General features: G+C 46.9%; 2 pseudogenes; one reads left to right on the top strand and one right to left on the bottom strand.

The window, feature by feature from the left end:
* Positions 1 to 2408: 2408 nt before the first annotated feature.
* On the bottom strand, positions 2409 to 5619 carry LOC121835216 (annotated as a pseudogene).
* A 4034-nt stretch (positions 5620 to 9653) lies between these two features.
* LOC115330866 lies at positions 9654 to 10566 on the top strand (annotated as a pseudogene).
* The last annotated feature ends 275 nt before the right edge of the window (positions 10567 to 10841 follow it).

Raw genomic sequence — 10841 nt, 5'->3', positions numbered from 1 at the left:
AAGACGCAGACGCTATTACTTATATTTTTCTTTTCTTATTATTCTCCGATATGATAAGTCGTTAGCAGTTTCGAGCCCAGAACCCCTCCATGTGTTGCCATCATTTTGTTAGATTCGCGTTTCTTTTTTTTTAACTTCAGCTTTGGGGATCTTCGCATCTGAATTGCATTTATGATTACATGGTTTAAGAAATGGTACAGTTTTTGTTACATGTACACAACCCTCGCGAAACAAAAAATCTGTTATTAGCGTGCTGCGAAATATAGAGTATAGCTTATATCTGAGTGATATTTTTTTTCTTTGTAATTTCTGTTAATTTTGGGACACCGTACGCAGAAACAAGACGCAGTTATTTTTGCATTTGAGTTTAGAATGTGGGTTTTACAGCGTAAAATCGTGCCTCTCGTTTTCGGTTAACATTTGAGAAAGGAGAAGAGCCCGCGCACAGCTTTATTCAGCGCTCAAAATAGGAGAGGGAGCGCGGGCCTGTACCTTCCACTGCATTGCCAAGAAAAAGGTTGACCAGGTGTTGACAGCTGCGGTCATCATCTGATAACAACCACGTAATGTCACAGGGTCCGAGCTTCGTTCGACAGAGGCCGCTAAAGTAATTAAATTGCGGCGCTCAGGGCGTCTCACGTGTGATGTCACAGGGTTCGAGCTGCGTTCGACGGAGGACGTTGGCGTGAAGTCGCACAGGGTTCGAGCTGTGTCCGAAAGAGGGCGCTCACGTGATGTCACACAGGGTTCGTGCTGTATCGAACAGAGGGCGCTGCGCTGCGGTCACATCATGGTCATATGACATTATTTTAATCGCTTTGCCGTAAATGCATTCCAATCGCTAAAAAAGGCTCCGCGGCCGGCTGGGAATCGACCTCGCTAATTTCTGCTCAGAAGTTCAAAACTCTACCGCCTGAGCTACGAGCACAATGCTTCTTTGACGACTTAAATCGTCCTAGTATTTCCTACGTCGAGTGCGCAATTGAGATCACGTGTTAAAGCGGTCGCAACGCTTGGATGTTCTAACGGAATTGCTGAGTCATTCACCGGAAGGCTCTACAGGGATGACGGAAGAGTTCAGGATTATTGAGCAACCTGTCGGGCGGGAAAATGCACTGTCATGATGACGACACATATATGTCGCCGAGTGACGATAAATGCATTGTCGCGTGTTTTCCCGGTGGATCATGTGACCAACGTCACCTGATATGTGAATCGGTGCGCAGTTGACACCTCGGTTCATAGATGGCGCGTGTCTTTTGTTGCGAAGCGTCTTTGTTGTAAAGGCATGAATCACATCTTGCGTCGTGGGTCTGACCTTACGCCATCTGTTGCTGAAAAGCTGAACTGCGCGTCTTCCTAAGGTGTGCCCATCCGTATTTTCGCGTGCGCGCAATGCGTGTGAGTCGCCGAATCTGTTTGGATATGGTGCGCACCTGAATCCTATTGCTGGCGTGAACTTTTACCATTATCACGCGATATTTTCTCGCTAATTTTAGCGCCAGCTTGGTAGATGGAGTCAAATCTTTCGCGCTCACGTCATCTCTCGCTAATTTTATCGTCATCTGCAGCTGCTGAACGGAGCATTGTGGGAAATGGACCAGAGCGTGGTCGCATTCATACGCGCTAAAGACGAGACAGATATGATGTTTCACGTTTTTTATTATCATTCGCTCTAAAAACACGCACACTTATAAGTACAGATACGGATTTTAAAATCACTCCACGCGACAAAGAAACCACTGGAAACACTTTACACAAAAATCTACAACACAAGGAGTATCAAGACACATCCAAGGAAAAAAAAAAACAAGTTGTGGAATAACAGCAACGCGCGCGATACAAGTAAAAAAATGTTCACAAGGAGGTCAGGGCGTGAGAGGAGAAGGGAGATAGGATACGACTTTCGTACACTAGCGAATTGTACAAAAATGAACACAAGAAGTTTCAAGACACACCGGTGGGAAACGCGAGCGACTGCGCCACAGTCCAAAATATTTGCAAGGTGTGTGAGGAGGAGTCAGATCGCTCGCTTCCGAAAACGCTCTTATGGCCAAAAGAAGCGTCGTAATCCAGTCGCTGCAAATGTATCGCTTGTTGTCGAACGGATTGAGAGCAATCTTTTCGACCGAGATACTTTTCTTCTTGTTAAGGTTTCGAGCAATTAAGTGCTGAGTCACTCTTTGCAAAGTTTTCGTCTCTAGAGCGTGCTTGTACAGCTCGTAGGTCAACTTGCGAGACTCCAATTTCTTTACTCCCTTGGCTCTTCCGCAACACGTGTTGCTGCTTGTTTTGAAGCTGTATAGCATTGTTTTCAAGCAACAAAAAGCCACCAAGTGTGCAGTCGGATATTCGTTTTTTAACACGCCGAGCTTCATTTTGTTTTCGGTTGAAAAGAGCTGATGACTTTATGGATTTCCAGATGTATCCAAGCTTGCGTCTCGGAGTTGGAGCAGTTTGTCGTCTACGTCTGATCCGTGAAGGTGTAGGAAGAAGGAATCCGTGTCGCAGTAAAGAGCCCTCGCTGAGGGGATCCCACGACGAGGTTGATTATAAAAGAAGTCGTACATTACGATTTTTGATATCTCACAAACCGAGAACCCTGCGTAGAGTAATTGCCTGAGTTGGATCACTTTCGGACCAAACTGGAAAATTTTGCCTGCGAGCAAAGTACTCGAAACTGCGCCAGGTTCGGTTTCTGAAGCATTTTCAGTATGTCATCCTCTTTAACGCACAGTTTAATGTGTCCATGTTTACGTGCATTCTCGATCGTCTTGCCATATATGCTGTTCATGAACAGTTTGGAAAGATTTTTCTGGAAGGAGTTGGTTGCTTGCTGTCTCACCTGGTGGTTAAAATCAATAAACTCCTTCAAGAACGCTCGCTGCGAGAATTTGAGGACTCGGTGAATTTTGTGACCACTAGTCCTAACTGGATGTACAGTTTCCAAATCCGGTAGTGCAAAACGTATTTCGTTCTGTCGTGAAGTGTGAGCAACAGCTTCGTAGTGGATTCCTCTTTGGGCATTTCAAACTTGTCAATGAGACTTTTTTGATAGTCGGACAACCAATCGTAGGGAGTGCTTTGCTTCACCGGGGCCAAGGGAAAGTCAGAATGAGTATCGTGCAAGTCGTGAGGATATCTGAGGTCTACCTCAAGAATGTAGCCCGTCGGAGCGTCATCTGGAACGTCATCAATGTTCAGGCAAAGAATCTCGTCTTTCGTCATCCACTCAAAGTCCGACACTGGCAGGGCTTCTCTCTTTGTCGCCCCATACAGTCCGTTTACATCACACTCCAAAATCTGTGACAGTTCGTTCTGCGGGTTAAACGTATCCGTTCCCGGAACATTTGCGACAGCTTGGCGGGTTGTGCATTGGGTATTCCCTCCGCGAATACCCTGTTCTATAATGAGATATGTGTCAGGATCGTCGATTAGCTGCAGTCTTACTTTGGCCTGTTTCAGCGCACACGACAAGCTTAGGGACGGTAACGATACGAAATTTAGAGCCTCAATTTCGTACGTCTCCAGCGTCCACCGTCTAACGTTTTGGAAATCATCGGCCAGTAGGAGGCAGTCCGTATTTAAGTACAGGTCGCTGTATTTTCCGAGGTTTTCCAAACCAAAGGTATCTAAAACGACCTGTGCATGTTCGTAGTCCTCTTCACACACCCCACTCCCAGTCAACTTGTTAAAAAAGGCCTCTCGTGTCGGGAGGTTTTGACCCTCGTAACTCTTAAAGCTTGTAATGAAATTATAACAAAACACTCCTTTGCGGGCAAGGAGGTCGATGTGCTCGGGAAAGAACTGCCGAAAGCAACAAAAAAGCTCTGTTCCCTTAGAGTGGAGATTTTCCGCGAGCGTCTCCAGGCTTGCATTAAGAAATGCGAGGCTGTCAATAAAGCGAAGGTTGCCTATCTCTAGGAATTTAAAATTCTTGCACGAGCTTCTGAGTACGTTAATATCCTTGGACTCGAACAAATTAAGCTTACCAGGAAAGAAGCTGAGGTCGTAGGAATGGTTGTGCGCTATGAGTGGAACGGTGTGTTTGTTGATTCGATGATTTAGGTTACATTGAGAGCAAAGCGCCCGCCTATACCCTCCCGTCATGTGGTCGTGGTCGCGAGTTTTCATTTTCTTGCTAAAGCTTTCGCTGCAAATGCCACAGCGGGAAGAGTCCGCGTGGGAAGCCTCGCTTTTTTCCTGCTGTGTCTGCGCGCGTCTGCGGTAGACACACCAGGATGGAGAAAAAATGTTGCGAGAGGCGCGCGGTTTATCTCGAAGAGTGAAGTTGAAGAGGTTTGACGGGTTTTTGCTTCATTTCAGCCACGGTCTTCTTTTAGTTGCTTAATGACAGTGTCGTCGTCGGACATGCGCATCCTATCAGCAATTGCTTAGAGAAAAATCTGCGTTAAACATTGCGACTTCACCGTTTACTGCGATTGCACGGCAAATGACTTCCTGGGCGTACTCCAGCTTTGTGACCCTATGAAACCGCTTTTCACTCAAACTTCCCGACTCACGCATCGTTTTTTTCCTGATCTTCGCGCTAAAAGGTGAGCAGACTAAAAGCCTCGCGTTTTCCTTGCTAATAAGACATTTTGTTTCAGCATTTGGTCCTCGAGAGAGAGAAAAATCACCTCGGTCCTCCACCACACCCTTCTTGCACATCAAGGTGAGCAGTCTAAAAGCCTAACGTTCTAAACGCTTATAGGATATTTTTTTCGGTGTCTCTGAAAAGGTCACCGGTACCTAGACGACCCGGATCATCTAGCGCCCTCGTCACCTAATCGTCGGATATCTACGAATATCGTCTAGCCATCTCAACCCCATCATGGTTACCTGTCATCAGTGCTCTCCCGACGATCGACAGCATTATTACAGTGCAGACTCGCTCCAAGTTCACTTAGCCTTGGTTCAAAATGTGACTCCCTCGCCATGCATTCCGTTTTCCAAAAGAGTGTGCGCTCTTCGTATTTATGTTGCTCAATACGAGTTACACTTACACGAAAGAGACAAACGTACGTTGAGCTCGGACGTCTGCTTCCTGACGAAGACATTGATGTGGCTGTACATTTTTTTCATAGTCAGGTCCAAACTGCATTTGTGGACGGTAATATAAATAGTTCGATTCAGCGAGTCTTCACTGAAATAACTGCCCGGTTGGAGCATTATCAGGAACAAGGTTTGAGTTTCTTTCCTGTCGGGATCAAAGTTTGTACTCTTAGTTTGGGACGATTCCTTCCCCCGACCGTTGGTTGCAGACATTTTTCTCTGCCGAAGCAACTTGCCTCAAAGCAATGCCTCATCAGTGTCACAGAGTGTTTTCACGAATCTGAATGGGATATGTGCTTTGTGTTTGCGGTGCTCGCCGTTTTGCATCCTGCGACTGGGTTTTACAGAGGAAGAGCGTCCTGGTATCGTGAACATATGTGGAAATATGTGTTTCCGAAAACCTTCCCCGTAACCTTTCCACAGGACGTGGGGGCCTTTGAGCGAAAGAATTGTGTCTCGGTGAATGTGTTTGGTTATGACAGCGAGAAAAACTTTGTTTACCCACTGAAGGTAGTTGATGACGAGTTGGAGCAGCATGTCGATCGTCTTCTTGTTGAGAATCATTTTGTGACCATTACAAACTTTGCGGAACATTTTTTTCAAATGCAAAAGCCTACGCTTTTGTTGTAAGAGGTGTCTCACCGGGTTTCAGAGGCAAGAAATCCTGTCTGACCATCTCTCAATGTGTAGGGACAAGAAGCCGGGCAAAACCGTCTTCCCAAACAAGGGTGACGAACTATACTTTCGGAGCACGCATGTCATGGAAGAGTTCCCCTTTTATTTCGTTTACGACTTTAAAGCGATTCTGGAACCGGCTCAGTCGACGGGCAATGTATACGAGAATCATGTCCCTAGCCCTTTCTGTCTTCTCGTCATCCGCTCAAAAGATTCGTCCATTGTTGAGGAATACCTCTATCGCAGACCCGACTGCGTAGAAAGATTCATTTTGATCCTCAACTTTCTAGCGAAGGAAATACCCCAATTGATTAGGTCGAGTGAAGTGCCTCTTGAAATGACTCAAGAAAACGACACTTCCCACGCGGCCTCTTCCCCCTGTGGCATTTGCAATGAAAGCTTTAGCAAGAAAATGAAAACTCGCGACCACGACCACATGACGGGAGAGTATAGGCGGGCGCTTTGCTCCCAATTTAACCCAAACCATCGAATCAACAAACATACCGTTCCACTCCATAGCGCACAACCATTCCTATGACCTCAGCTTCTTTCTAAATAAGCTTAATTTGTTTGAGTTTAAGGATATTAACATACTCGGGAGCTCGTGCCAGAATTTTAAATTGTTAGAGATAGGCAACCTTCGCTTTATTGACAGCCTCGCATTTCTTAATGCAAGCCTGAAAACGCTCGTGCAAAATCTGCACTCTAAGGGAACCCAGCATTTTTGTTGCCTTCGGCAGTCCTTTCCCGAGAACATCGACCTCCTTGCCCGCAAAGGAGTGTTTTGTTATAATTTCATTACAAGCTTTAAGAGTTACGAGGGTCAAAACCTCCCGACACGAGAGGCCTTTTTTAACAAGTTGACTGGGAGTGGGGTTTGTGAAGAGGACTACGAACATGCACAGGTCGTTTTAGATACCTTTGGTTTGGAGAACCTCGGAAAATACAGCGACCGGTACTTAAAGACGGACTGCCTCCTACTGGCCGATGATTTCCAAAACGTTAGACGGTGGACGCTGGAGACGTACGAAATTGAGGCTCTAAATTTCGTATCGTTACCGTCCCTAAGCTTGTCGTGTGCGCTGAAACAGGCCAAAGTAAGACTGCAGCTAATCGACGATCCTGACACATATCTCATTATAGAACAGGGTATTCGCGGAGGGAATACCCAATGCACAACCCGCCAAGCTGTCGCAAATGTTCCGGGAACGGATACGTTTAACCCGCAGTACAAACCGTCTCAAATTTTGGACTTGGATGTAAACGGACTGTATGCGGCGACAATGAGAGAAGCCCCAACAGTGTCGGACTTTGAGTGGATGACGAAAAACGACATTCTCTGCCTGAACATTGATGACGTTCCAGATGACGCTGCGACGGGCTACATTCTGTTGGTAGACCTCAGATATCCTCACGACTTGCACGATACTCATTCTGACTTTCCCTTGGCCCCGGTGAAGCAAAGCGTTCCCTATGATTGGTTGTCCGACTATCAAAAAAGTCTCATTGACAAGTTTAAAATGCCCAAAGACGAATCCACTACGAAGCTGTTGCTCACACTTCACGACAAAACGAAATACGTTTTGCACTACCGGATTTGGCAACTGTACATCCAGTTGGGCCTAGAGGTCACCGAAATTCACCGAGTCCTCAAATTCTCGCAGCGAGCGTTCTTGAAGGAGTTATTGATTATAACCACCAGGCTGAGACAGCAAGGAACCAACTCCTTCCAGAAGAACCTTTCCAAACTGTTCATGAACAGCATATATGGCAAGACGATCGAGAATGCACGTAAACATGGACACATTAAACTGTGCGTTAAAGAGGATGACACACTGAAAATGCTTCAAAAACCGAACCTGACGCAGTTTCGAGCACTTAGCTCGCAGGTGGTAATTTTTCCAGTTCCCTCCGAGAGTGATCAAACTCAAGCAACCACTCTACGCAGGGTTCTCAATTCTTGAGATATCAAAAATAGTAATGTACGACTTCTTTTATAATCAACTTCGTCGTGCGATCCCTTCAGCGAGGGCTCTTTACTGCGACACGGATACCTTCTTCCTACACCTTGACGGATCAGACGTAGACGACAAACTGCTCCAACTCCGAGACGCATGCTTGGATACATCTGGATATCCAGAGAGTCACCAGCTGTTTTCAACCGAAAACAAAATGAAGCTCGGTGTGTTAAAAAACGAACGTCAGACTACCCACTTGGTGGCTTTTTGTTGCTTGAAACCAAAGGTATACAGCTTCAAAACAAGCAGCAACACATGTTGCGTAAGAGCCAAGGGAGTAAAGAAATCTGAGTCTCGCAAGTTGACCTACGAGCTGTACAAGCACTCTCTAGAGACGAAAACTTTGCATAGAGTGACGCAGCACTTGATTGCTCGAAAACCTAACAAGAACAAAAGTATCTCGGTCGAAAAGATTGCTCTGTATCCGTTCGACAGCAAGCGATACATTTGCAGCGATGGGATTAAGACGCTTCCTTTTGGCCATAAGAGCGTTTTCGGAAGCGAGCGATCTGACTCCTCCTCACACACCTTGCAAATATTTTGGACTGTGGCGCAGTCGCTCGCGTTTCCCACCGGTGTGTCTTGAAACTTCTTGTGTACGGATAATTCGCTAGTGTACGAAAGTCGGATCCTATGTCCCTTCTCCTCTCACACCCTGACCTTGTAAACATATTTTTGGCTTGTATCGCGCGCGTTGCCATGTTATTCCAAAATTTGTTTTTTTTTTCCTCGGATGTGTCTTGATACAGCTTGTTTTGTACATTTTTGTGTTAAGTTTTTCCAGTGGTTTCTTTGTCGAGTAGAGTGATTTTAAAAGCCGTATATGTACTTATAAGTGTGCGTGTTTTTAGAGCGAATGATAATAAAAAACATGAAACATTACATCTGTCTCGTCTTTAGCGCGTATGGATGCGACCACGCTCCAGTCCATTTCCCACAATGCTCCGTTCAGCAGCTGCAGATGACGATAAAATTAGCGAGAGATGACATGAGCGCGATAGATTTGACTACATCTACCAAGCTGGCGCTAAAATTAGCGAGAAAATGTCGCGTGATAATGGTAAAAGTTCACGCCAGCAAAAGGATTCAGGTGCGCGCCATATACAAACAGATTCGGCAACTCACACGCATTGCGCGCACGCGAAAATACGGATGGGCACACCTTAGGAAGACGCGCAATTGAACTTTTCAGCAACAGATGGCGCAAGGTGAGACCCACGACCCAAGATGTCACTCATACCCTAACAACAAAGACGCTTAGCAACAAAAGACACGCGCTATCTATGAACCGAGGTGTCAACTGCGCAGCGATTCAAATATCAGGTGACGTTTGTCACATGACCCACCGTGAAAACACGCGACAATACATTTCTCGCCACTCGGCGACATATCTGTGACGTCATCGTGACAGTGCATTTTCCCGGCTGACAGATGACTCAATAATCCTGAACTCCTCCGTCATCCCTGTATAGCCCTTCGGTGAATGACTCAGCAATTCCGTTACAAAATCCAACCGTTGCGACAGCTCTAACACGTGATCTGAATTGCGCGCTCGACGTACGAAATACTAGGACGATTTAAGTAATCCAAGAAGCATTCTGCTCGTAGCTCATGCGGTAGTCATTCTACTTCCGGTGCTCGTTGGGTGTGGACGGTGGAATCAGTGGAATCATGAGCTTCTTCGGAGCGTTTCTAACGGCCGGTTTCTACCGCGGTTTTTCTGCTAATGACGTTCCCCAAGACTACAAGATTCTTCTGCCACCCCTGACTTCAGGTACCGCTTCTTTGAACTCTGTTTTTCTTCACTTTGACGTGTCTGAGGGCCCATATTGACTTGACGATTTTCGTAACGAGATAGCGCGGCTCGCCGTGCTCAAGGACATTGCATCGTTCGGCCCACTTTACATGAATCATGTGGGGATGCTTACGTTTCACTCTTCAGCTGCAAAGAAAGAAGCTCGTGAAGGAAAAACAGCTTAAAATTAAGGGGAAACTTTGCCTTTTCATCGATCCGGACACCAGCGACGTGAGCCTCAAGCTTCAATGGGTGCCGTTTCATGTGCCTGATGAATTCGTCCGGAGGGCTCTCGAACCCTACGGGAAAGTGCTAGAAGTTGCGCGAGAAAAAATACGCTCAGGTTTGTTTGCAGGGATAGAGGCGAAGACAAGGCTCGTTCGCATGACGTTGAAAGATGGTGTAACCAGGGAGAGCCTCCCGCATCAGTTGAAAATGCCCGGAGCGAGCGCGCTGGTTCTGGTGCCGGGTCGAGCGCCGTTGTGCCTCAGATGCAAGAAGACTGGGCACATTCGCAAAGATTGCCGAGCTCCACGCTGCCTGGAGTCTAATCGCTACAGGCACGAATCCTCCGACTGTGTGCGCACGTATGCGTCAGTCACTAACGCGGAGGTACCGGAAGAAGTTAGCGACCACATCATGGGAGCGAATGAAGCCGAGGCAACCTATGGCACCGACATTGCTAGCACTTCAGCTGACCCACTGCCACTGACAGCGACTGGCACGGCAGAGCAATCACCAGTAGAAGCAGCCCAGGGAAGGCAAGAGGGCACGGACACCGAGGGCCCAGTCTCAGGAGCGCTTACAACAGGCAACCCCAGCAGCAAGGAACAGTCCTCAGGAAATTTATGAATTAAACGAGGAAACAACTGCACCAGAAAGCACGGCCACCTCAGTGCAAGAAGTCGACACTGCCAGCACTGTGCAACAATCCCAAGCAGACACAAGGGACGGCCTCCCCGGACCAGAGCTCTGCGACTGGTCTGCCTGCAGTCAAATTCCCGACAAACCATCACGCTGTGAGTTGAAGTGGAAAGACACCGCTTTGCGAAAGAGCAGATTCGACCAAAAGCCCAGAAACACCCCGGACGACCGCACGCGAGGTCACTTGAAACAGTAAGCCTTTCTCCTTTATTATTTCACCTCGCCGTAGATTAAAATGCGAGGGCCGCTCAAAGTAGCCACATTCAATTGTGTCAGCTTGATAGCACGGAAACGCAAACAGTGGCCCCTAAACCTACTATTGAAGGAACGGGTTGACATAGCGTTTCTACAAGAGACTAAGCTATCAGGCGAAA

This window comes from Ixodes scapularis, unplaced genomic scaffold, assembly GCF_016920785.2.
Source record: "Ixodes scapularis isolate PalLabHiFi unplaced genomic scaffold, ASM1692078v2 PGA_scaffold12__126_contigs__length_90152505, whole genome shotgun sequence".
NCBI classification, from domain to species: domain Eukaryota; kingdom Metazoa; phylum Arthropoda; class Arachnida; order Ixodida; family Ixodidae; genus Ixodes; species Ixodes scapularis.
This window is presented reverse-complemented; position numbering and strand designations above follow the sequence as displayed.